This window comes from Notamacropus eugenii, chromosome 6, assembly GCF_028372415.1.
Source record: "Notamacropus eugenii isolate mMacEug1 chromosome 6, mMacEug1.pri_v2, whole genome shotgun sequence".
NCBI lineage: Eukaryota > Metazoa > Chordata > Mammalia > Diprotodontia > Macropodidae > Notamacropus > Notamacropus eugenii.
In genome coordinates this window covers 162,492,648-162,519,998 of record NC_092877.1, presented here as the reverse complement: position 1 = coordinate 162,519,998, position 27,351 = coordinate 162,492,648, and the positions used below count along the sequence as shown (strand labels likewise).

The 27,351-nt window shown below is 36.3% G+C and overlaps 1 protein-coding gene, 1 long non-coding RNA gene and 1 pseudogene across 2 annotated transcripts in view; 2 read left to right on the top strand and 1 right to left on the bottom strand.

The window, feature by feature from the left end:
* The window catches only part of FSTL5 (follistatin like 5), a 1,060,999-nt gene that overhangs the window by 291,531 nt on the left and 742,117 nt on the right, over positions 1-27,351 (top strand). The gene's annotated exons all lie outside the window — the stretch shown is intronic.
* The window catches only part of LOC140512017 (uncharacterized), a 419,018-nt gene that overhangs the window by 257,974 nt on the left and 133,693 nt on the right, over positions 1-27,351 (bottom strand). The window lies entirely within an intron of this gene.
* LOC140510781 (14-3-3 protein theta pseudogene) lies at positions 22,968-23,751 on the top strand (annotated as a pseudogene).

The window sequence follows — 27,351 nt, the reverse complement described above, 5'->3', positions numbered from 1 at the left end:
TCACCTCCCCCCTTTTCCCCTACATTGCAAAAGCTTTTCCTTTCTCCCTTTATGAGACATAATTTGCCCCATTTCATTTTTCCCTTTCTCCTCCTAAAATACTCCTCTCTCACTCCTTAATTCAACTCACTCTGTGGCCTCTGAATATATATGTGTGTGTGTGTGTGTGTGTGTGTGTCTGTGTGTGTGTCTGTGTGTGTGTATTTGTGTGTATGTGTGTATAAACCCTCCAATTGCCCAAGTACTGAGAAAAGTTTCAAGAGTTACATATATGATCTTTCCATGTAGGAATGTAAACAGTTCAACTTTAGAAAGTCTCTTATGATTTCTCTTTCCTGTTTACCTTTGCATGCTTCTCTTGATTCTTGTGTTTGAAAGTCAAATTTTCTATTCAGTTCTGGTCTTTTCTTCAAGAATGCTTGAAAGTCCTCTATTTCACTGAATTACCATTTTTCCCCTAAAGTATTATACTCAGTTTTTGTGGTTTTTAATTCTTTGTTTTAATCCAAGTTTCTTTGACTTCTGGAATATCATTAATCAAGATCTCCGATCCCTTAATATAGAAGCTGCTAGTTCTTGTGCTATTCTGATTGTATTTCTACAATTCTCAGATTGTTTCTTTCTGGCTGCTTGCAATATTTTGTCCTTGACCTAGGAACAGGGGAATTTGGCTACAATATTCCTAGGAGTTTTTCTTTTCAGATCTCTTTCAGGAGGTGATTGGTGGATTCTTTCAATTTTTATTTTGCCCTCTGGTTCTAGAATATAAGGGCAATTTTCCTTGGTAGTTTCATGAAAGAGGATATAGAGGGTCTTTTTTTGATCATGGTTTTCAGGTAGCTCCATAATTTTTAAAATGTCTCTCTTGGATCTATTTTCTAGGTCAATTGTTTTTCCAATGAGATATTTCACATTGTCATCAATTTTGTCATTCTTTTTGTTTGTTTTGTAATATCTGGTTTTTTTCATAAAATCATTGTCTTCCATATGTTCCATTCTAATTTTTAAAGAACTATTTTCTTCAATGACCTTTTGAACCTCCTTTTCCATTTGGCTAGTTCTGCTTTTTAAAGCATTCCTCTCCTCATTGGTTTTGTGGACCTCTTTTTCCATTTGGGTGAATCTATTTTTAAACATGTTATGTTCTTAAATATTTCTTTGGGTCCCTGTTAGCAACCTGTTGAATTGTTTTTCATGATTTTCTTCCACCATTCTCATTTCTCTTCCCAATTTTTCCTCCACCTCTCTTACTTCGTTTTCAAAATCCTTTTTGAGCTCTTCCATGGCCTGAAACCATTGCCTATTTATTTTGGAGGTTTTGGATACAGAAGCATTGACTTTTATGTCTTCCTCTGATGGTATGCATTGTTCCTCCTCATTTGAAAGGATAGAAGGAAGTACCTGTTCACCAGGAATGTAACTTTCTATAGTCTTATATTTTTTTCCCTTCCTTGGGCATTTTCCAAGCTAGTTACTTCACTTTTGAGTTCTTTGTCAAGTGGGGGGTATAATCTAGGGACCTCTAAGTTCTCAGCTTCTCCAAGGTGGCACATTCAAGGGAGAGGAGCTTCCTCTTCCCCTGGTATGCACTCTGGTCTGGGAGCAACCACAAGCTTTTCTACCCAGGATCTATGGGTAGAATTTCCTCTCAAGAGCCTCCACCAACTCTACCATGCCAGTGCTCTTCCTCACTTTAGCACCAACTCTCAGAACTGAGCCTGAGATCAGCAGCTCAAGTTCCCTAGCACCTTTAGCCTGAGGGCTCAAAAATGGAAGCCACCTCCACTGTGGCTTCTGGAAGCCACCAGACTGTGTTCCTTTCTCACTCATGTGAAAGAGCTTTCTCTCTGACCTTTGAATCTGTCATTGGCATTTGTGGATTCAGGAATCTGAGAACCATAGCTGTTGCTGGGGTTTTTGCCCTCTGAGGCCTGCTCCAGTCCTGTCCCTGCCTCGCCACATGGTCACAGCTGGGTTTCACTCTGTAGGCTGCCCTCTGCTCTGTGTCTGATGCTACAGACCTTTCCTGTAGGTCTTCCAGGCTGCCTTGGGCTGGAAATCTCTTTCAGTCTGTTGTTTTCTGACTTTTGCTGCTCTAGAATTTGTTTAAAGTCATTTTTTAGAGGTATTTTATAGGCTGTGGGGAGAGCTTCTACAGGTCTATTCGTCTACTCTGACATCTCAACTCTGCCCTCCTCCATTCTACTTTTTAAGGTATTCTTCTCATCATTGGGTTTTTGGACCTCTTTTGCCATTTTGGATAGTCCAGTTTTAAAGCTGTTATTTTCTTCAGCATTTTTGGAAGTTTCCTTTAGCAAGCTGCTGACTCATTTTTTCATAATTTTCTTTCACCATTCTCATTTCTCTTTGCAATTTTTCCTCTATTTCTTTTAGTTGATTTTCAAAATCTTTTTTGAGTTCTTCCATGGCCTGAGACAAATTCATATTTTTCTTGGAGGCTTTGGATGAAGCACTTTTGGGTTTATTTTCTTCTTCTAGTTGTATGTTTTGATCTTCTTTGTCACCAGTAATGTAAGAAAATACCTCTTCATCAAGAAAGCAAGAATTTATAACCTGTTTCTTTTTCCCTGTTTGCTCATTTTCCCATCCAATTACTTGACTCCTGAGCTGGAGCTGATGCTGGGGATAGGGCTGGATCAAACTCCCTTCTCTGTCAGGTGAGAGACCCTTTTCACTGACCTTTGAAACACTCTTTGGTGTTTGTCAGTTGAGAAGTCTGGAAACAGTAGCATCTGCCAGTGATTCAGTCCCCTAAGGCCTGCTGCAGTTCAATCCTTGCCAGCATGGCCCACATCAAACTGCTCTCAGCCTTGTGAACTAGCCCCTTCCTGTTTACCTTCCAGATTGTCTTGGGCTGGAAATTTGCCTCAGTCTGCTATTTTGTGACTTCTGCTGCTTTAGAATTGGTTTAGAGTCATTTCTTACAAGATTTTTGAGGAATTTTGGGGGAGAACTGTAGCAGTTCCCTACTTCTACTCCACCATCTTGGCTCTACCCCTTTCATTTCTTGTGACCTAGTAATGTTCTGTTATAGTCGTATAAAATAACTTGTTGAATTGTCACCCAACTGAGGCACACCCCCATTAGTTTCCATTGACTTTCCTATAACAAAAAGCACACCCCCTCCCCATAGACACACACACACATATATATTGGTCTTTCCCCTTTTTTTGATCTTTTTATTTTTTGCATATAGGCTTATACTGATGTTGCTGGGTCAAGGAGTATTCACAATATTATGCGTACACCACATTACAGTATCTTTTTAGCTATAGTCACAATTGTTTTTTAGTATCGCTGAACTAATTCACTATTCCACCAATGGTGCATTGGTGTGCCTTTATCCCCCATAGACTCTGTTACCTGCCACTTTCCTTTTTCATCAGCTTTGTCAATCTACTTTCAATCTGCTTCAAGTTTGCTTTAATTTATATTTCTCTAATTACAGTAATTATGGATGATTTTAATTATGGTTGTTGACAGCATAGATTTCTTCTTTTGAAAGTTTCTTGTTCATATCCTTTGAACATTAATTAATATATTGAAAAATGATTCTTGTTCTTGTATTTTTGAAACTGTTCTTTACAATCTTGGACATGAGACCTTTGTCAGAAAAAAATTGCTGAAAATAATTTTTGGTTTCATAGATCTGTGGAAATATTGAACTGTAATATCCTGCCAGTAATAGCTTTATTCTTTTATGCATGACTCTTATCCTCCCTAGGCCTCATTCTTGCCTTCTATAAAATGAGGAGGATTATATACATAAGCAGTAATTTTGTTTTTGCCTGAATTAACAGTTTATGATTCTATCAACATGGCAATACAGATTAGTTAATAAGTCTTTATTTAGTTCCGAATAGAAAAAGCCCATCTCTTGTTTTCAAGTTACTTGTACAAGTTGAGTATATTCACTAATTGAAAAAGATAGTTAATATGATTTTTTTGCCAGATATGTACTCTAAATTATGAATGGGATGACCTGAAAGAAGTACAGTGGTTTAGAAAGTCTATGTGCATAAGTTGAGACTTTAACTAGAACATGCAGGATGAACAGGAACTATATGTAAGTATTTTGCAAAGTGATGGTGTTTATCTGACTGATTCATTCCACAATGTGGTTGCCTTAACATTAATACATGAATTTTGTTCAAGAAAATATTTTGAGAATTATGTTATATAGATATGAAAATATTCAAATATTTAACTTAGCTCATGTTATTCTGTTAGATTTAGAGTCCAATGACTCTTTGGAGTATTTGATTTTTTATGTCATGAGGGAAGTTGTCCATAGTTAAAAGGGTAAGAAATTCTATCATAAATATTTTTATGAAAATACAAATCCTTGAAATTACCAATTTTACAATAAAATTGTAAATTTCTACCTTTTGTTGAAACAAAGAGGAATTTAGTGTTTTCATGACAATTTTATGAAGCTTTGAATCAAGTCTTTTTTATGCATCTAAAATTATATATCATTCTCATTCACAATATGAGAATAAATTGATGGATGTAATTCTGTGCTTCTAAGGTGTTTGGTCCATACCTATAACACAAGAAATGTTGCTAACCCTGAACTTTCAACAATACAGATTTACATATATCTATAAAACATAGTTAACTATCAGTGGCTCCCAGTTCAAGGATTAAATGAAAACTCTTCTGAAGATAGACAAGCATTTTAATAGAATGTGATGGTGAATAAATGCAGTCTATAAATTTTTAAGGTTTAATTCCATTTTGATGCTATGAATTAATACTTTTCATCCCACTCTTAGAGAATGCTGAATTTTCATGACTGACTGATTCAATCTTTAAAAACAATCCCTATCTCAAAATTTTAAAAAGTTGGTTACCTTTTTTGGGATTGCATTGCACTGAGAATTCAGAACATTCACTACTCAATAGTGGTTTTATTTTCTTGTAAGGTAGCATCCTAAATATTTAAGCACCATAAAGATCTATGATATTATCAAAGGTGGGAACTAATCCCACTGTATTGAAATCAGCCTGTGACTTAAAAGATAAATCCTACAGAGCCAACCAAAGCAGATAGAGATTAAACAACTTTCTCAGTGTTATAGAGCCAGTGTTATGAACCTCCCTGACTTCAACACTCTCTATCAACTTCTTATCAACTGTATCACAGTGCCTCAGCCTAAAATAGCATAGAATCTCCTCACCCACGCCTATCCCTCCCCAAGCACTAATAAAGGGTGTTTTTTTTCCCCTTGCTTGATTTCTGAAACCATATAAATATTCATTTATCTAGATGATTTTGGTTTAAACATGAACTTTTCATGAAAACATTACTATATATATCAACATGCTCTACAGGAAAAAAACTATAGAAAATAAGAAACCAAGCTGAAGCAATAATCAAAAGAAAAAAATAAATTAATGGGCAGTTTGAAATACCCGTAACTATCTTCTATTGCTCCTCATGCATACTCTTGCTTGCTTTATTTTCAGAATGCTTATCTGTACTTTAGATTTCTTTTTGCATCTTCATCCTACAAGGTTTGTGGTCCAATGAAACTGACATTGGATGTGGTATAATAGAATTGGGCCTTAAACACCAGCTTTGCTACTGAACTATGTGACTTTGGACAAGTCATGTAACTTACTTTTGCCTCTGTTTGCTCATCTTTAAAATGATGCGTTAGGATAATGTCAAAACTCCCTGCTAGCCTTCAATTCTCTGTTCCTCTAATTTTAAGTTGGTGTAATTTTGACTCTGCTGCCTATTTTCTCTCATACCTGCCATAAATGTTTCAATTATTTGAAGTACAGTGCTTCAGATTATTCTTTTGAGATCTCTTATGCCAAGGGAGAAGTTGCACTCTTTCCTTTGTCATTTTGTGGTTGTTGTTTCTTAGTGATTTCAAATGAGTCTTTGTGACCGCATTTAGAGTTTTCTTGAAAAAGATACTGGAGTGGTTTGCTATTTCCTTCTCCAGCTCATTTTATAGGTGAGGAAATTGAGGCAAACAGAGTTAAGTACTTGTCCAGGGTCACTTAGCTAAGAAGTTTCTGAGGACAGGTTCGAACTCAGGAAAATGAGTCTTCCTAAAACCAGGCCTGACACTCTATTTATTCACTGTGTCACCTTGAAATAAAATTGAGCTCCCAGAAAATACAATAACCAGTAATGAGACTTGTCACTTCTTGTGCCTTGGTATTTTTTATTTGTTTGCTTAGTTTTTCTAGTCAAAGGGAATGTGACCCTCTGCAACAGTCCTTTCCCTTAGTTACAAAGTTTTAGAACTATAAAGATCTGTAGATATCCATCAGTCCAACTTTCTCCTTTCACAAATGATGCACCCACGCCTAGGGAAGTGAAATAACTTTTTTACCACTTCCTCAAACCAGTTGGTAGCATACTTGGGACTAGAACCCTGATGTCTTTACTCTGAATTTTAGTACCCCTTCCAGTGTTTATTCCACCACACTCATTGCTATCCAAACCCTTGTTCCTGTCTCCTAGCTATCCTGTCTAAGGTTTTATGCCTCTCAGCAACAACAGATCAATTTCTAACACAATTGAAATTCTTCGCTAAACCCTGTGTTTCTACTAAAGGTGGGAGATAGATTTGTCTTTTGTCAATCTTTGTCTCACAGATGAATCTCAAAAGGTATACCTCTGAGTTTGCAATATCTTAGCATATTCCAAGCCTAAAAAAATAATGAAATCATTTTAACCAGATATATAATAGAACCATATATTGTCTCTAGATAGAAACATAAATTGACCTGACTTATGTTTGTATTGATATTTTTAAAGGCCATAAATAGTGGCTAAAAATGGATTACAATATTGCTTTTTTTCCAGTTGAGTATCATTCCCTTTTGTTTATGTGTTACACTAAGAAAAAGTTAAGCATATTAATTTAATGCAGCAGATCACAGAAATATCATTTTAAATGAAATTATGCAGATGTTCTATAAATGCATTCTCTGGAAAACCATGTTTTAATATATTGTGCTCCAAAAATATTTGAGCTCATTAGGATGGAAACAGTTTGGAAAAGTAGATTTGTTCTGCTGAGCATATAAATCCTACTCAAACTTTTGTGTAAAATCCTTACTGGATGTAAGTCTAAGACATTTCTTTCTTTCAGGTAATCTGAGCATATCTTAATAAATAATTCACCTGATATGAGGGCCTATGTGCAAAACATTATGCTGGGTACTATGGGGGCAAAGGGCTACTTATGTCACATATCAATGGAGCGACTCAGTCAAATCTTTTCCTAAATATTCCAATAGGAGAGTAGTGTTGGTGTAGTGAATACAAGACAAGCCTTGGAGCTGTGGAGGCTTGTTTTCAGAGAAATTATGGTCATGTATGCTACTTAACCACTCATGCTTTCAGGTCACTCTCTAAGACTATAAAATGATGTCAGAGTGGCTGATTTGCATTGGTGGAGGGAGTTTCTAACATTTACCCCAATGCCTGAAATATATCAAATGCTAAAAAATGCTTGTTGAACTTTGAAAGACTTAAGAACTGTGGTTAACACGATGACCAATCACGATCCAAGGGGACAAATGATAAAGCACATTACTCACCTCCTGACAGAGACATGATACACTCAGGGCACAGAATGAGGTATATCTATATCTATATCTGCACCTACATCTATAGCTATACCTATGTCTATCTATATCATTTATCTTCATCTCTATCACTTTATGTATGCATATTTATGTATGTATATATGCATATCCCACACTTTATACATGCATACACAAACATATATCTATATTTTTGGTGTTCACTTTCATCAGCTGTGTCCAACTCTTTTTGCAACCATTTGGGGTTTCGTTGGGAAAGATACTGGAATGATTTACTTCTCTAGTTCATTTTACAAATAAGGAAACTAAGGCAAACAAGGTTAAGTGGCTTGTTCAGGGTTATACAATAAGTTAATGAGGCCAGATTTGTACTCAGGATAGAAGTTCTCCTCTCCCCAGGCCTGGTGCTCTATCCATAGCACCACCGAGCTGCCCTAAGGAACAGAAGCTATTCAGTAATTTTCAGTTGTGTCTGACTCTTCAAAACAGCATTTGGGGTTTCCTTTGCAAAGATGATGGAGCGATTTGCCATTTCCTTTTCCAGATCATTTTACAGATGAGGAAACATTTAGAATATTGTCTTTGGGTTTGTATGCTATATGTGAAAGTTATTGAAAACTTAGATTAGTTCTAGAAAGTTAACCTGGATAATAAGAAGAGTAGATGTATGCTACTAAGGATTGAGTGAAGAAAGGAGATTTAGGTCACATGGGGAGAGGAGGAGGAACACTCTTCAAGTTTTTAATCTGGCTATCACATTGACTGGACTTATTGGTTGGCCCTAGAGGAAAAATTTAGGAACCATGAGTAGAAATTATCAAGAAACAGATATAGGCTTGAGGTAACAACAAGCTTCCTAGGTCAACCTGAGATCTTCTTCCAAGGTTTGGGTTGTTTCAGATGGAAGGAGGATTGGTGAGAGTGATGGAAAAATTGGAGCATTAGACGTTATTTGGAAAATCATTGAGATGGGAGTTAGAATATTTGATTTCTATTTCCTGATGTGTGATCTTGAGCAAGTTATTGGATTTTATCAGGCCTTAATATCATTATTTGTAAAGGGGGAAAAATGGACTAGATTTTCTCTAGAGTCCCTTTCAACTCTAAAATATCTCCACTTTATCTAAGGGGTAGATACATATAAAACTAGGAAGTCACCCCAGCCACTGCATTATTTCAAATGTCTATTTTTTGTTTGTATATATTTTCATTGCTAATGAAATATTCAGGAAGTACTACCTTTCCTTAGCAAGCCATATGCTGATCATAATTCCAACATCTATTAGTAGCTCATCATCATGAAAATAAATATCTATGTGACACTGTCTAAATATATAAGCTATAACCATGAGTATAACTTAATTTCACAAAATGTTCCCACCCTTATAAATACTGCCTAACTCTCCTGTGGCTGGTATGCTTGTAGCGATGCCTCTATAATGAGATGTGTAGGTGCTTTTTTCCTCCTTTGTGTAGAATACTACATGCTTTTGCTGCTCAAAATTCATTTTGTGTGTATAATAGACTTTCATGCAGGAGGGAAGAGAGCTTTCAGACATCAGGATGTCAATTTAATTTTGAGTCAATAAAGCTTTTGCCAAAGGTTGAGATCAGTGCCAGTTATTAAGCACTTGTTGTGTGTTGAGGCCAGGGAATATAATTCAATAAAGGACTGCTCCCTACCCCTGATGAAGCTTCAAATAAGTATCTAAAAAAAGTTGGGCATAGCAGGATAAAAAAGACTTTAAATCAATTTGGCTACTTCCCAAAGTCCCTTTCATTAACCCAGAAAAAAAAAATCACTCCCCCTCGCCTAGAATAATAAAACAAAAACCTTATGATATCTAGGAGGTAGAAGACTGTTGCTTTTGGGCAGACAGGAAATGTGAGGATAATATCATTTGGGACTCAAAAGACAAAGAACGAGAATTCATTATACAATAGGTATTTAAAGTTGAAACAATATCAGTTAAACATTTCCAGTTTACAGGACCTTAAATTTAGAAATAAAAGTCATCTTGTCTAACTCCTTCATTCACTGAACAGATGAGAAAACTGAGGCCAGCATGGCTAAGAGACTTGACAAAGGTCATATAATTAGTAGTACAGTCAGGATTTGAGCCCAAATTTGAACTCCAAATCCAGGGATCTTATCATTGCACCATGAGGAATAGTACACCTTTCCCACATCATAACTAGCTATGAAAGAATAGCTTTGGTTCTTGACATGGATGGTATCAATGAAAGATTCTATATCATGCTGCTTAGGTACAAACACACAAACAGAGTGAAGGGATACTCACAAAAGTCTCCCAACCAACAAGGATTTATGTTGCAGATTTCACCTTCTCTAAGTGAATAATAGGGAAATTATTAATGAAGCAAGAAAGGAAGATAATTTGTTTTGTGAGCAGAACTTTGTTTCAAAACAAATTGATCAAGGTATAATTTATCTTTATTATCTATTATACACTAGATATACAGAAGGGAAGGAATGAAATATCCTTTTTTAAGTGCCTCCTCTATGCCATGTTATTTACTAATGTCATTTATTTTATTACATCAGTAAATATGAACTATTTTTAATACTATTAATTAACTGATTATATTTAAATATTATTGATTGATCCTTACAATAATTATTTGCTCTTATTATCCACATTTCACAATTGAGGAAACATGAATCAGTCCCAAGTAAAGTGACTTGAGCACAGTTGCTCAGGTACTAAATATCTGAGACCAGATTTGAAGTCAGATCTTCTTCACTACAGGTCAAGCACTTTATACAGTATACTACTTAGCTGCTTGTAGATACAGAAAAGGATAAGGTGGGGTGGAGTAGAAGGATGGATGGACCTGTAGAATCTCCCGCACATAGCCCATAAAATACCTGTAAAAATGACTCTAAACAAATTCTAGAGCAGCAGAAGTCTTAAAACCACAGAGTGAAAGAGATTTTCAGCCCAAGGCAGCCTGGAAGATTGACAGGAAAGGTCTATTGCACCAGATGCAGAGCGCAGTGCAGCCCACAGAGCACAGCCCAGACTAGGCTGCAGTGATGTAGGGACAAGACCAGAAAAGGTCTCAGGGCATGTGAAATCCATGTCAGCAGGTACAGTTCCTGGTGCCCTCAATCCACAAACACCAGAGGCAACTTCAAAAGTCACTGACAATGTGCTTTCACCTGCGTATAAAGTGAACACAGTCTGGTCCCAGCCACCCTGGGGTGGCAGCAGCTTCTGAGGCACAACATCCATTTAAGGAGCCCTCAGCCTAAAGCCCTTGGGGGAATCTCATGGCTGATCTGAATCTTAGCCCTGAGTGGTGGCCCTGGGGTGAGGAGGAGTGCTGGCTGGCCTGGTGGAGCTGGTGGAGGCTCTGGAAAGGGAATTCTACCCACAGACTCTGGGTAAAAAGGCTTGTGGTTGCTTCCAGACCAGAGTGGAGGCCAGGAGAGGAGAAAGCACCTCTCCCTTGATTGTGCCATCTTGGAGGAACTGAAAACTCACAGGTCCCCAGAGTGTACTCTCCTGTTGACAAAGGACTCAAAAGTCAAGTAACTGGCTGTGAAAATGCCCAAAAAGGAAAAAAAAAAGATAAGACTATAGAAGGCTACATTCTTGGTGAACAGGTATTCTATTCCATCCTTTTGGTTGAGGAATAACAATGCATACCATCAGGAACACTGGAAAGCCAAGGTTTCTGCATGCAAAACCTCCAAAATAAATATGCAATGATCTCAGGCCATGGAAGAGCTCAAAAAGATTTTTGAAAATCAGGTAAAAGAGGTGGAGGAAAAATTGGGAAGAGAAATGAGAGTGCTGCAAGAAAATCATGAAAGTGAGTCAACAGCTTGCTAAAAGAGAATCAGACAAATGCTGATGAAATTAATACCTTTAAAAATAGGCTGACACAATTGGCAAAAGAGATCCAAAAAATCAAAGAGGAGAAGAATGCTTTAAAAAGCATAATTAGCCAAATGGAAAAGGAGGTTCAAAAGCTCACTGAAGAAAATAGTTCTTTAAAAATTGGAATGGAGCAGATGGAAGCTAATGACTTTATGAGAAACCAAGAAATTACAAAACACAACCAAAAGAATGACAAAATTGAAGACAATGTGAAATATCTCATTGGAAAAACAACTGACCTGGAAAATAGATCTAGGAGAGGAAATTTAAAAATTATGGAATTACTTGAAAGTCATGATAAATAAAAAGGCCTCCACATCATTTTTCATGAAATTATCAAGGAAAACTGCCCTGATGTTCTAGAACCAGAGGGTAAAATAAAAATTGAAAGAATCCACCAATTACCTCCTGAAAGAGATGTGGAAAGAGAAACTCCCAGGAATATTGCGGCAAAATTCCCCTGTTCCCAGGTCAAGGAGAAAATATTGCAAGCAGCTAGAAAAAAACAATTCGAGTATTGTGGAAATAAAATAAGGATAAACCAGATCTAGCAACTTTTAAATTAAGATCTAAGAATTTGGAATATGATATTCCAGAAGTCAAAGGAACCAGAATTAAAACCAAGAATCACCTACCCAGCAAAACTAAGTACAATATTTTAGGGGAACAAATGGTCATTCAATGAAATAGAGGACTTTCATGCATTCTGGATGAAAAGACCAGAACTGAATAGAAAATTTGACTTTCAAACATAAGAATCAAGAGAAGCATGAAAAGGCAAACAGGAAAGAGAAATCATAAGGGACTTTCTAAAGTTGAACTGTTTACATTCTTACATGGAAAGATCATATATGTAACTCTTGAAACTTTTCTCAATATTTGGGTAGTTGGAGGAATTATACACATATGTAGAGACAGAGAGCACAAGGTGAGTTGAATAGGAAGGAATAAAATCTAAAAAACAAAATTAAGGGGTGAGAGTGGAATATATTGGGAGGAGAAAGAGGGAAATGGAATGGGACTAATTATTTCTCTTAAAAGAGGCAAGAAAAAGCTTTTTCAAAGGAGGGAAAAGATGGGGTGATAAGAGGGAAAAAGTGAGGCTTATTCTCATCATATTTGGCTTAAGGAGGGAATAACATGCACACTCAATTTGGTATGAAAATCTATTTTACACTAAAGGAAAACAGAGAAGGGGATAAGTGGGGTGGAGGGATGATAGAAGGGAGAGCAAATGTGATGAGGAAGGAAGGGAGAGAAATTGGATCTCAAAGTTTTAGGAATGAAGGCTGAGAATTGTTTTTGCATGCAACTGGCAAATAAGAAATACGAGTAATGGGGTATAGAAATCTACCTTGCCCTACAAGAAAAGAGAGAAGAAGGGGATAAAGGAAGGGAGAGGTGTGATAGAAGGGAGGGCAGATTGAGGGAAGGGGTAATCAGAATGCCCTGCATTTTGGGATGGGAAGAGGAGAGAGATGGGGAGAAAATTTGGAACTCAAAACTTTGTGGCAATGAATGTTGAAAACTAAAAAATATATACATAAAAAACAAACAAAAAATGATATAAGAGAGGATAAAGGAACAAGCATTTGTATGTGCTTATAAGAATCAACTATGTGTCAGGGACTGTGCTAAGCTAGGAATATTAAAGTTCATGAAAGTTGGGATTTTTTGACATAAAGAACTGACTTTTCTTAATATGGTTCCTGATGTATTTTTGTCCTATTTCTAATCTTGTTCTAATTCTAAATCAGAATTAGACTTAAGTAAGAACCTCATTTTCTATCTGTAATATATATAGAAGAGCCCAGCATTATGAGACTAGAAACCCAGGTATTCCTGTCTAATGCTTAAAGATGTGTTCAAAAGTGATGTCACTATGAATAAAAATTATACTTTACTTTTACCACCTATAGTTACTAATAATGTTCTTTCCAATTTATCACTATTGAAGAAAAAAGAAAAAGACTATGTTCTGTGGATAAGTTTGATAAACATGGGCATGAAATATGTCCTTTTATTGAAAATAATTCTCTTTTTAGTGAAACACAACAATATCCTTTCAGTTTAGTGTAGAGTTCGCTGTTGCCATACCATTTTCCTCGCATTTTTTGGTTTCCTTTGAATATCTGACCCCTTTTTCCTTTGAAAGACCTTCTGCCCTTGTTACCACCATTATTGCTCTCAGAATATTTTTCTTAATTCTGTTTATTTTCATTTGCATGCAATTTTGAGTCCCTGCTATGGTCTAGGCTTTGTGTGAAGTATTTTGGATACAAAGACAAAAGTGAGAAACAATCCCTACCCTCAATGAACTTACTTTTTGATTGCATGTCTCAGCTGGTCGGCTCTTCCCTTTTCTCACTGCTTTATATGTTTCCTCTTGATCGTCTCTTCTACTTTGTTTTTGCCATGGTGGATCTCTCTCGTCTATTCTCCTTGGCTTTGGATCTCTCAATTTGGACTTTGTGATCATTGAGAGATCATCATGTTAGGTCAGTTGGAACCTTCAGCTATTCTGACAGACTTTTGTCATTACTGTCTCCTCAGGGTTTCTTAGGCACAGAGAGTTCTTTTTTATTATTATTTATTATTAGTCAATGCTTTGGATGTAGAATTATAACTAACATATAAAAATAAGGACTTTTTCAAGTGGTGCTAAGAAGGTTCTTAGAAGGTATTGATAGTGCCTGCACTCCTTTCAGAACATTAAACACAGACACACAGACACACACACACACACACAAAACCAAACCAAAACTATATTTAGCACCTAGTTGGAAATAATAACAAGTTAAAATAGTCTAACAGATGGTATGTTTCTTTCTCATTGCCTCAACACAAGGGAGTCCCTCTGTGTCATCTTCCATCCTGGCCTGCTCTTTCCACTTTCCTCTTTAAAATGACTCTTATTACCCTCATCATATAAACTGCCTCAGGTGTCAAACTTGCTAATTATCCACAGTCCAGATGCTTGAGTTTAATGAAAGAGACATCATCATATAATGACAAGAGTGCTAGACTTGGAATGAGGAGAGATCTATCTATGAGCCTCTATGACAGAGTAGTTGCAGGATAAAAAATGTTATTTAATTTCTCTGAAAAATATTTTTCTCATCTGCAGAATGGGAAGAAAATAATATTCATACAATCCCACAAGGTTATTGTGAAGAAATTTGTAAGCCACCAATTACTATAAAAATGTGACTTGATATGGAAAGGTTATTTATAAAATGTTCAATTTTGGTAGTCAAATGAATTCTTTCAGTGTAATGGTGAGTGTCATTAACTTACAAATGGGGGGAATATTATGTATTCATTTCCCTTTTTTGATTCCTAACCAGCTTATTTTAGTCCCTTCCCTTATTTCTTTCCATTCCTTCTTCCCAAACTTTCAAGTTAGGATCCTTTCTCTCTAACCATATGAGCCCCACAGTAATATGCTGCCATAATCCTTTATTACCCTGATGATGTTTTCTGTAACTGTTTCCTAAGATAAAAATCCCATGAGAAAATGAAGAGAAAACAACATTTGCTTTTTGGAAACAAGTTTCTACGTGCAAAGTTAATGGGGATATGCCCCAAATGAGCCATCCCTCCTTAACATGTAAATCTTTTTTTTGTTAAATTTTAAAAAATAATTATGAAAGCCCTGTGATGAAAGAGCATTTGATTTTGATTTTGAAGTAAGATAATAGAAGGTGGTGTTTAAATGATGTTTTGAAGGGAAAGAGAGTTTGGGATAAAGAAAAAGTGCATTCCAAGAGTCTATCTCCAAGCTTTAGGGAGAATTATTGCAGAGGTATGGAAACCAGAGACAGTGTATTATGTGCGAAGAACTGAGAGAAGACCAGTTTGGATCATAGCTTGCATGAGATGAGTAATGTATCATAAGCTTGGAAAGATAAATTGGGATCAGGTTTTGAAGAGTTTTAAAAAGGACCAACAGAGGGACTTTTATTTTATTATTTAGAAGCATTAGGAAGCCAATGTAATTAATTAAGTAGAGAATGAGCTGAAGGAAAATCACTTTAACAACAGTATAAAGGTTATACTAAACTATTAAGAAATTACATTCATGCAAGGAAGTTCAGGAACCAGAATGGGGAAATGTTGCACAGAACTTTTGGGTGAAAACTTCTCATGCTCCTTTGCTGCTTCATTATGCATCTCATAACCCTTAAATTTTGATTGTCTTGACTCTTGTGTTGTCACTGCACCCCATTGAGTCTGGAGGAGAGAGTGAGACTGATGACTTTTTAGAGCTCTACCTCACTTAAATCTAATTCATTCTAAAGTTAAGACATTAACTTCATGAAGTTTTTGGTCCTAGTTGGGAATGAAGGATGAACATTTTGTGAGTAGTAGTAGCTGCCCTCTGTGGCTCCAATCTTATTATTATTATCCTTCCTTCCTTCCTTCCTTCCTTCCTTTCTTCCTTCCTTCCTTCTTCTTCTCCTCCTTCTCCTCCTCCTCCTCCTCTTCCTTCTTCTTCTTTTTCTTCTTCTCCTTCTTCTTCATTTCCTTCTTCTTCTTTATCTTCTTCTCCTTTTCCTCCTCATTCTCCGTCTTCTTCTTTTCCTTCTTCTTCTCCTTCTTCTTCATTTCCTTCTTCTTCTTTATCTTCTTCTCCTTTTCCTCCTCATTCTCCGTCTTCTTCTTTTCCTTCTTCTTCTCCTTCTTTTCTTTCTTTCTTTTTCTTCCTTCCTTCCTTCCTTCCTTCCTTCCTTCCTTCCTTCCTTCCTTCCTTCCTTCCTTCCTTCCTTCCTTCCTTTCTTTCTTTCTTTCTTTCTTTCTTTCTTTCTTTCTTTCTTTCTTTCTTTCTTTCTTTCTTTCTTTCTTTCTTTCTTCTTCTTCTTCTTCTTCTTCTTCTTCTTCTTCTTCTACTTCTTGTTCTTCTTCTTCCTTATGTTATTCTTCTTCTCTTCCTTGTGCTTTTCTTACTCTTATTCCTCCTTCCTCTTCTTTCTTTTCTTCTTCTTCCTCCTCTTCCTCTGGATAGAGGTGGTCCCTCTCTCCACTTGGGGTATCATACACCTACATGTGGGTTCTATCTCCAAAAAATAGAAATTTTGGTAACTTACATTTTGAAAGATATCTTGAGCTTTGGGGGCTAGATTATTATTTTCTCTAAAATTTCTACTTATATATTTATTTAAAAACTTAGTTTACTCTCTGTCCTATGCTGTTTTCATTTAGAATTTCTTGAAACACAGCTCTGAAAAAACAAGCTTTAAAAAATCTTATTGAGATTCTGATCGAGTTACTTGACTACACTGTTAAACCCAAATCACTCTGGTTTTCATTCAGTGATGAATAATAGGCCCAAGCACAGGCCCGTTGTTTGAGTCTTGAGGCCTTAGAGTGAATGATATTTGCAATTGTTTTCTCTTTTGGCCAAAAATTCTGATGGGCTTCCCCTCCCAGATGGACACTTATATATATGAGGCCATCTTTTGTCTCAATTCCTACTTAGCCCTTAGTCATGGAATAGTTGTACCTCATATAAGCTGAGAAAAACTTGGGAAAGACCTGAATTTTCAAAGGCCAAAGTCACCCACTACATCCTGGACTGAGGTGAAGCCTGGAGGGAAAAGAGGCTGATGACTTTATGTAATCATGCCTTACTCAAACCCAATTCATGTTCCAGGCAAAACATCATCCCATGATGACACTGATGGTCCTCTTCTAAAATGAAGGATACAACTGAGTTAAGATCTAAGTCAATCTATCTATTTATCTATCTATCTATCTATCTGTCTATCTATCTGTCTATCTATCTATCTGTCTATCTATCTATCTATCTATCTATCTATCTATCTATCTATCTATCTATCTATCTATCTATCTATTGCCTTCTATGTGCCAGGCACTGTGATAAAGGTTGGGGGTAAAAGTACAAAGAATAAAACAATCTCTACTTTTCCTCTTCTTTTATCTATCCTTTTTTCTCTCCTTATGCTTTTTAATTAGAATATTCATTTTTCTCTTGCACTTAATTTCATCATAATAACAGACTTGTGAAGTAGACAAGAAAGATGTTATTAAGTACATTTCACTGATGAGGAAACTGGGGTTATATGTTTTATTCAAAATTATAATCCAATTAAAAGCAGAGACAGATCCAGAACCCAAGTCTCTGATGTTAGTCCTGGAATTTGAAATTTATGCGAAATTCTCTTTTTAGTGATGGAAAAATCATGCATGATCTTCCATTTATATATAATTAAATAATTACTACAGATATTCATTTATAGTTTGGAGCAAGGCACCTTATTCTTAACTTTTTAATGATTGTTGTGGACCCCATTGGTGGTCTGGTTGAAGCCTCTGAACCTCTACTCAGTACGACATTCATGACTTATACTCATAATCAGAGCAATACTAAACTTTAGTTGAAGCTAGTAAAAATAAAGCTGTAGAGCTTTTCTTTTGTTCAAACAAATTAACAACACCTATTTGCAACCCAAATTCTACTCATGGACCCTAGATTAATAAACCCTGGTATACTGAAAGAAAACCCATTATAAAATAAACAAATCAGGCACAAAAGATTTAAAAAAAAAAACAAACCTGTTTTCTAAAATGTTAACCATGTCCAGAAAATACTTCCTTCTCAATTTTTCCTCTTGGATGCCCCAACTTCTTTCGAATCTTGGCTCAGGTGCCACCTCATAACTAAACCCCTTCCTAGTTTCCTTCAACTTCCTCTCCTGTTAATGCTCTCTCCTTTTTGAAATTGAAAAAACATAAAACTCTTGTGAACCTCTAAAACAGAAGAAACCCTAAGTCCAAGAGGGTGCCTAGAATGAACCAGAGTCTGATCACAGTTTAGGAAGATGATTATGACATTTGTTGCCTGTGAAGAAGCTTGCCAGCTATAGCAGTGAGACAAAGTTCTCAGTTGCTTCAAGGGGTCAGGGAAAGGGGTGAGGTATTTATACATATTCGGGATATTTATGACTATTTGAGGTATTCATGGTAAAGTAGAGATTTAAGGGAGAAACACAATGAACTGGGAAGTCAAGGAAATGGTGCCCCAGGCAGAAGACATCTGCAAACACAACAAATCAGAAAGCAGGATGCTTGCTACTCTTTAGATTTATCAGAAACCAAGATGTCTGCTTCTCCATGTAAGTCAGAAAACAAGATGTTTGCTGCTTTCTTTGAACTGACCAAAATTGGTTTCAACAGTTGCAGGTATCTCTGAATTCAGCTAATGTTTACTCTCAAAGAATCACTGGTATGTCAGGCAGCCCTAGGTATCAGAGTTCTTCTGGTTGGCTAGTTGTGCTACTTCATTATCTGGTTCCCCTGTGGAAAAGGGGAACCAAAGCATATTTAATTGGTTAGTACAGTCATTATAGAACCCATGTTCACAAAACTATCCTGCAGACTTATATATCCTCATCCTTAATTCTTGTGAATGCTCTTTAAATGTAGTTCTCTATATGTGTGCTACTTGCCTTCCCCTCTCCCCATTGAAGGTAAGATACTAGAGGGCACGGTTTAGCACTGACTTTGTATCCCTCACAGCTTCATGTAGTGCCACTTGATAACTATTTGTTAAAATGAATTTAAAATGATGATATGAACCAAAAAATGTTCATGGTTCTTGTTCTTTTTATTAGGTACATGTTTTCTAATAAAAAGTTTCTGTGCTAATCAATAGGAATCTTAACATGATATGTTTCACTTTTTTAAAGAAGAGATGGATATAGTGCAGTTTGTATTTCCATAGCAAGCTTTCCAAAGACAATAAAGTGAGCACAAGAAAACCTTTCTTTTATTCCTATTTATTTTTGAGGAAAGTGGCATTTCTTTGCTGCCTTGCAGGGCAGGGAACTCAGAGAAAGGCTACTCCTCTTTCTTTCCTAACGACCTATGGTTCATCTAATACTCTGTTTAATGAGAAGTTTCAGGCCTCTCTTGGGATCTAAGGCTAAATGTGTGCTATTTCTTTTACTATTTTATAATGAGTTAAACTTTCTCCTTTGACTTTAAGTCAGACCACAATGATCAAAATCTTATTCTATTTTCTTTCCCTGACCATTTTTTTAATCTTTTATATCACTTCTCCCCCAACCTGATCATCACTACCACTCCCACCTTTCCATCTCTATTTCATCAGTGGTTTATTTTTCACTGTGGTCAAAGAAGAACTATTTATTGTGCCTGACAAGTGTCAAAAGTCTTTTATGTCACAGAATGGAGAAGAGAATGCTGAAAATTCTTATCAAAGCTGTAGTGATAAAAGGTGTCACTGGAAAAAATGAAGATCCCTTATTTTCAGTACTTACAAACTTCAGAAATACCTTCAGTTATTTGTCAAGGTGGATTATAATTCTCTAAATTTCACCTACACCCCCCCCCCCCCGCCATGATTTCTCTTTTGCAGATCTGGTAAGGTAACATTCAGAGCATGGTATCTTGTCATCTTGAGATAGAATCCTTGGATGGTTGCATGCTTACATTTGAGTAATTTCTCAGAGTTAGAGCTTCAGATGGTGTATTTTCATAAAATATGCCCTTCCTACCACATAAATGAACTCAGAATTATTGGACTGAAAACTTTCGTTGATTTTCTTTTTCTTTTCAATCTTAATAAGCTGGTCAAAGTTAGTCTTCTTGTGACCATATCGAGTTCATTCATTCAACAGATATTAATTTAAGTATTTACTGTAAGAAGGCTCTTAAGGAAAATAGAAAGCGTACATTGAAGCATACTTTAAAATATACATAGAGTTGATTATTCTCCTGCACTATGTCCTAAAGAAATTAAATATTTGAAATTAAACTTCTCTTATTATATTATAGAATTCTTCACTATAAAGAAATAAAATTCAATATTTAAAGATGGTCTTTATTAGAAAACTCACCATAAGCATTTAAGATATATATTTTTTAAATTAAAAAACATGATTGCAATTGCAAGCTCTGAAGGCTGCTGGGAGCCTTCTTAATATAAGGTAATGGGATAATGTAAAATGAATCAACATCAGTAAGGGAGTTACAAAAAATGTTACTTAGCTTGTAAAAATACACTATTCAAATGTAGGGCAAGGATTCATATTTTCGTTTCTGGTTTTGGTTCAGTTGAGTTCAATTGAGTTTAGTTCTAATGGCTTCCTTTGTATCCTTTTTCCTCCATTGAAGTAGTACCTAAGTGGTAATAAAAATAGCTGAAAAGCAGCGAATAATTAGGCAGGTTGGAGAAGACCTTTTTGGGAGCTTTTTACAGTCATGGGAATGCTAAGGATCATATCACCACTCCAAAGCTTTCTTTTATATTTGAAACACACCTTTATATTCCAGCTGCCTACTCCAGGAAGGTGCTTTGGTCCATCAGTGTTCCTCAACTCTACGTGGCTTGTAATTGCATTTGTTCCACAGCCTAGAAAATTCCTTCTTGAATTTTTATTTATATCACCATCTAAGGACCCACTCCTTCCCCTATAATGTATATAGCTTTACTGAAAATACCTATTCATAAAAAAGTTATAATTTTTAGACTTCTTTCTACCCATCCATTGGGGAATGGCTGAACAAGCTGTGGTATATGAAGCTGATAGAATGCTATTGTGCAGTAAGAAATGATGAAGTAGATTTCAGAAAAAACCTGTAAAGACTTGTATGAACTGATGCAAAGTGAAATGAATAGATAACAGGAAAACACAGTACAAGCAACATTGTGTGATGATCAACCATGAATCAGCTCTTCTCAGCAACACAACCATTCAAGACAAGTACAAAGGACTCACAATGAAAATTCTATCCACACCCAACTGATGGTCTCTGAATGCAGATCAAAGTGGACTTTTTTCACTTGATTTATTCTTTTTTTGTATTTTTCCCATTTTGATTTGTTTCTTCTTTCACAACTGCGATTAATTCGGAAACATGTTTTGCATGATAGAATATGTGTAACCTATAGCAAATTGCCTAGCATTTTCAGAAGAAGGGAAAGGAGGGAGAAAGGGAGAAAATTTTGGAACTCAAAATGTTGTAAAAAATGAATGATAAAAGTTGTCTTGACATGTAATTGGGGGGAAATATTTTTTTTAAAAAAAGACAAAGACATAAGGATGTTTTGGAAACCTGACATTTTACCTCTGTGTTCATATTATCTTCTTAAGCTCAGATCAATTTGGATGATGATGATGATGATGATAATGATGATGATGATGACGACAATGATGACAACAACCTCAATACAAAAGGTGTTGCATCTGACTGAAAGCAATTTATTAAATCCTTATTCCTACCTCTATTCTGTGAATTCCATTAAGTTAATGGGACTAAGAGCTGTGAGTAGTATCAGGTGTTTCTAGGCAATTCAATTAAATCATTCATCTCTCCTCTCAAAACCTACCTCTCAAAAAGTAGCAACAAACAATCAGAGGCAATGCTACTTGTATACTTTTTCTGGCTGCATATTTGAAGGATTTGCTTGCTGATTATGAAGATAGCATGTTACCATAGTTACTCATTCAGCATGTTAAAGGTTTGTGGAATAGACTCTATAATGTGCATCATTTGTACTACCAAGTATAATTTCAGATTGAAACCCAATCATCCTTTTTCAATAGAAATTGAAGTATATAAGGTATTATTGCATACATCTGGACAGGATAAAAGGTACAAGTTGTATCTCTGAAAAGGGAAATCAGTCAGGAAATAATGTCACTGCTTCAAGAAGCAACACTGTTAACTATAGGAAACTGATTTGACTGACATCAAATATTTGTAATTTAGTGGGAATATATTCAGGAAAAAATGCAAATAGCATAGAATGAATTGGTAGTTTGGAACTAACAATGAGACCTGGGTAAGGAGATCTTGCTCACTCAAATAATTCTACAACTTCTATCAATTATTTTAAATAGTAGAAGCTTGGAGGAAACACATGAAAATAAGCAAGACTGGTAGCAAGTTGTGGGGGCAAATGAATCATTCTAGGCACGTGACTCAAAAGAAACAAGACAAAAATATAAATCATAGAATGTTGAGATACTACGAGAAAAAAAATGAGGTCATGGAAGTAGAAATAAGACCAGTCTATAAACAATTCAGATAAAGGAAACTGCAGCATGGATTGTATGTCAAGTGTAAAGGAAGAAAAATGATGAGGTGAATTAGAGAAAGAATCACATTCCATTTGGGGTTATAGCCTTTTCCGAGAAATTTAAAGTTATATTTTGTCAAAGTAAATAATTATGACATTACTGGTTATCATGAGACATAAATATTGAACTTTGTGCATTTTTAAAGTAAAAAAAAAAGCTTGGACCAAAGCCTAAAGAGAATCAAAGTAGGGGCGATCGGAGGCGAAAGGTGAAGGCTTTCGAGGACTCCTCCTGACCCGGGCGGATTCTCTCCTGCTCCCCCTCGGTGCTGCTTCTCCCTCTCCCCGGAGCCCCGCTGCTGCCGCCCTTGCCCACTCGAACCCAGCCCACCATGGAGAAGACCTAGATGATCCAGAAGGCCAAGCTGGCCAAGCAGGTGGAGCGCTATGGCGACATGGCCACCTGCATGAAGGCGGTGACCAAGCAGGGGACCGAGCTCTCCAGCCAGGAGCGCAACCTGCTCTCGGGTCGGGAGACTAAGGTCCAGCATCGAGCAGAAAACTGACACCACCGACAAGAAGACGCAGCTGGTCAAGGACTACCCAGAGAAAGTGGGAGGATGAACTGAGATCCATTGCACCACCGTCCTGGAATTGTTGGAGAAGTTGTGAATAGCCAGTGCGACTAATCCAAGGCCAAGGTCTTCTATCTGAGAATGAAGGGAGACTGCTTCCAGTACCTTGCTGAAGTGGCCTGTGGCGATGACCAAAAACAAACAATAGATAATTCCCTAGGAGCTTATCAAGAAGCCTTTGACATCAGCAAGAAAGGGGTGCAACCTACACATCTACTTCATCTGAGGCTAGCTCTTAACTTTTCTGTATTTTACTATGAGACCCTTAATAACCCAGAGCTTGCCTGCATGTTGGCTAAAATGACTTTTGAGGAGGCTATCGCAGAGCCTGGAAGACGCCTACAAAGACAGTACCCTTACCATGCAGTTGCTTAGAGACAACCTAACATTATGGACATCAAACAGTGCAGGAGAAGAATGCAATTCTGCAGAAGGTGCAGAAAATTAAAATTCATACAGGATGTCATCTTCCTTTCTCTCAAGGAACCTTTTTACACGTCTCCATTCCTTATAGCTCCACTTGGATTTCCTATAGCAAAGAGAACCCAAACGTGTATAGAAATCAATCGTTTATAGTCTTTTCTTTCACACTGCAGCTTTGGGAAAACTCCTTTCCTTCATTTGTGTTTGTCCCGGCCTTCCTGGTGTGCAGCTACTGCTGTAGAAAAGTATTAATAGCTTCATTTCATATAAACATAAGTAACTTCCAAACACTTATGTACAGGACTAAAGTGTATCTGGCATTTAAAAATCTGAACCAGTTCTGCAAGTGACTGTGTTTTGTATTACAGTGAAGATATGAAAATGTAGTTAAATACAACTTAAGTGTTTTACAGAACTTCCTCTGCCATCTACCTACCCCACATATTCCCACCTTATTTTTCAGAGTTTTCCTTTCACCTAACAACTTTCACATGCTCTTATATGTTCCTTTTAAGGAGGAATCCTGGAAGTATTGGGTCAACTGGAAACAAGTTTGGCATTTTAGAGTTAGGGATCACAAACTGAAATATGCCTACTATAAAATAAGTCCTGTGACAGCACGAAGTTTTCTTACTCTTCAGTTGCTGCTGTTTCATTTGACAGTTTTCCTGTTTCAATAAAAGTTCACTCACACTCCTGCCTTTGTAGTTCTGGTGTCCACTTTACTAAGTAATAGAAGTAGCATGTAACTACCAGAATACAAATGTTGCTTTTTAGCAAGTTAAAGTGCATGTCACTTCTTAATACACTAGACTGGGAGAAATCATTGGAAATATACAAGTCCAGGCCTAACTTTTCCATGCAGATTTGTGTACATGTGAGAAGTTGTCACATTTGTCCAATGATTGTTACTTAGAAAGTTTGGACCACTGTTGTGTGTTGCTAATCATTGACTGTAGTCCCAAAAAAGCCTTGTGAAAATGTTATGCCCCATGTAGCAGCAAAGTAACATAAAATAAAATTATGTTTTATAAACCAAAAAAAAAAAAAAAAAGCTTGAATGCTCTACTGTAAGAATTCTAAAAGTTATATGGGCATCTTTCTGTGCCATCTTTGGGGTGATTTACAAAGTTTTGTTATTCATATAGCTTCTTTCAATCATAAAGTAACCTAGATTATTTGAATTTTCTCCTAGTCATTATGTCCTGTTATAGGTAGCATTTATACAGCACCTTAAAGCTTGCAAAGTACTTTATGTCTCATTGGATTCTCACAATAATCCTTTATTAATCCAATTTTATAGATGAGGAAACAATATATGAGGAACATAAAGTGACTTGTTCAAGGTCCAACAACTAGTAACAGTCTGAGATAGGATTTGAATTTATGGTCTTGAACCAAAGTCCATTACTCTATCTACTAGACTCCCTAGTGAGCAGGACATTGATTCAGAAGGAGGGGAAAGTGGTACCCATCTCATAATTTATACCTGAAAGTGTCTGCTTCTATTTGCCCATATGGGATGTTCCTGGGAAGAAAAAATAGTCTAACCATTTCTCACAATATAGTGGGTTTTTTCTGTTTTTTACCTCACACTTATGGGTTTTTTTTGTATATATATATATATATATATATATATATATATATATATATATGTATATATATATATATATACATATATGTATATATATGTGTGTGTGCATGTGTGTGTTTATGTTAATTATACATCTTTTCTGTGTTCTTTCTATGTTATAAGATCCTTTGAAAAAAGTGATCATATGTATTTTAAAAAATTATATATACAAACTTCAGCACTCAAACAAGTTTCCTTCCCAAACTTTGTAAATATCTTGTTGGAAAAATAACTGACCTGGAAAATAGATCCAGGAGAAATAATTTTAAAATTATTGAACTACATGAAATCCATGATCAAAAATAGAGCCTAGACATCATCTTTCAAGAAATTATCAAGGGAAACTGCTCTGATATTCTAGAACCAGCAGATCAAATAGAAATTGAAAGAATCCACTGATCATTTCCTAAAAGATATCCCAAAACGAAATCTCTCAGGAATAGCATAAACAAATTCTGCAGTTCCCAGGTCAAGGGGAAAATATTGCAAGCAACAAGAAAGAAAAAAAATCAAGTATTGCTGAGCCACAATAAGGAAAACACAATATTCAGAAGTTTCTCCATTAAGAGATGAGAGGGCTTGGGATATGAGATTCTGAAGATCAAAGGAGTTAGAATTAAAACCAAGAATCACCTCTCCAGCAAAACTGAGTGTTATCCATGAGGCAGGACAGTTGATATTCAATAACATAGAGGAATTTAATCCATTCTTGAGAAAAAAATGAACTTAAATAGAAAATTTGACTTTCAAACACAAGACTCAAGAAAACCATGAAAAGGTAAAAGGCAAAGAAAAATCATAAAGGACTTACTGAATTTGAACTGTTTACACTCCTACATGGAAAGATGATATTTATAACTCATGACTCCTTTCTCATTGTTAGGGAAGTTGAAGGGCATATAGAGAGATAAAAGGTAGGTAGGTAGATAGATAGATAGATAGATAGATAGATAGATAGATAGATAGATAGATGGATGGATGGATGGATGGATGGATGGATGGATGGATGGATGGATGGATGGATGAATAGATGGCACAGGGTGAGTTGAATATGAAGGGATGATATCTAAAAAGCAAAATTTAGGAGTGAGAGGAATGTACTGGGAGAAGGAGAAAGGAGAAGGCAGAATGAAATAAATTATCTCACATAAAAGAATCTAATGGTAATTTCAATGGAAAGATCTTTTTCATTCATTAATAGGCCCATCTGACCTGCTTAAATCACATGGAAACCTAAGTTACATGTGGTGGATGGAGCTTACTGAACAGGTGGAACAAGAATGGTATAGCAGAACTGAAAGGAAGTGAGTGAGAGCAGTTACAGCAGAGAAAAATAGGACCCAAGCAAGCAGACAGCTAGCCTCCTGAGTGTTTGTGAGAAGGCCCCAGCAGTGAAGGGAGGCTTGAGAATGGCTTTGTCCCCTGCAATGCTAATGTGTATTGACTTCTTGGCTACTACGATGAATATGACTTTCTGGTTTGGGGACTTGGCTTTCTGGTATCTGAATGAATGTTTTTCTTCTGTCTTCTATATGGAGAGTCTGTTATACTTTGTGATTGAGAACTATGCCAGTATATTCATAGTTACCACCAGTGCTATGAATATTACCTTGGAGATGAAAAGAGGCAAGAAAAAGCTTTTGCAGTGAAGGGGAAGAGAGGTGATGGAATGAGTGAACCTTCCTCTCATCAGAATTGGTTTAAGGAGGAAATAACATACACACTCAGTTGTCTATGGAAATCTATCTTACCCTACTGGAAAGCAGGGGAGAAAGGATAAGAAATGCTGTATTGTGACAGAAGGGAGGATAGATCAGGAGAAGGGGTAATCAGAAGCAAAACACTTTTGAGGAGGTACACAGTGAATGGATAAACATGACTATTATGGAAGTATTTTGCATGACTACACATATATAATCTATATTGAAATGACTTCTCAAAGAGGATAGGTAGGGAAGAGAAAGGGTTAGAATTTAGAACACAAAGTTACAAAGACAAATGTTAAAAATTGTTTTTACATGTAACTGGGGAATAAGATACACAGGTGATGCATACAGGGGTATAGAAATCTATTTTACCCTATAG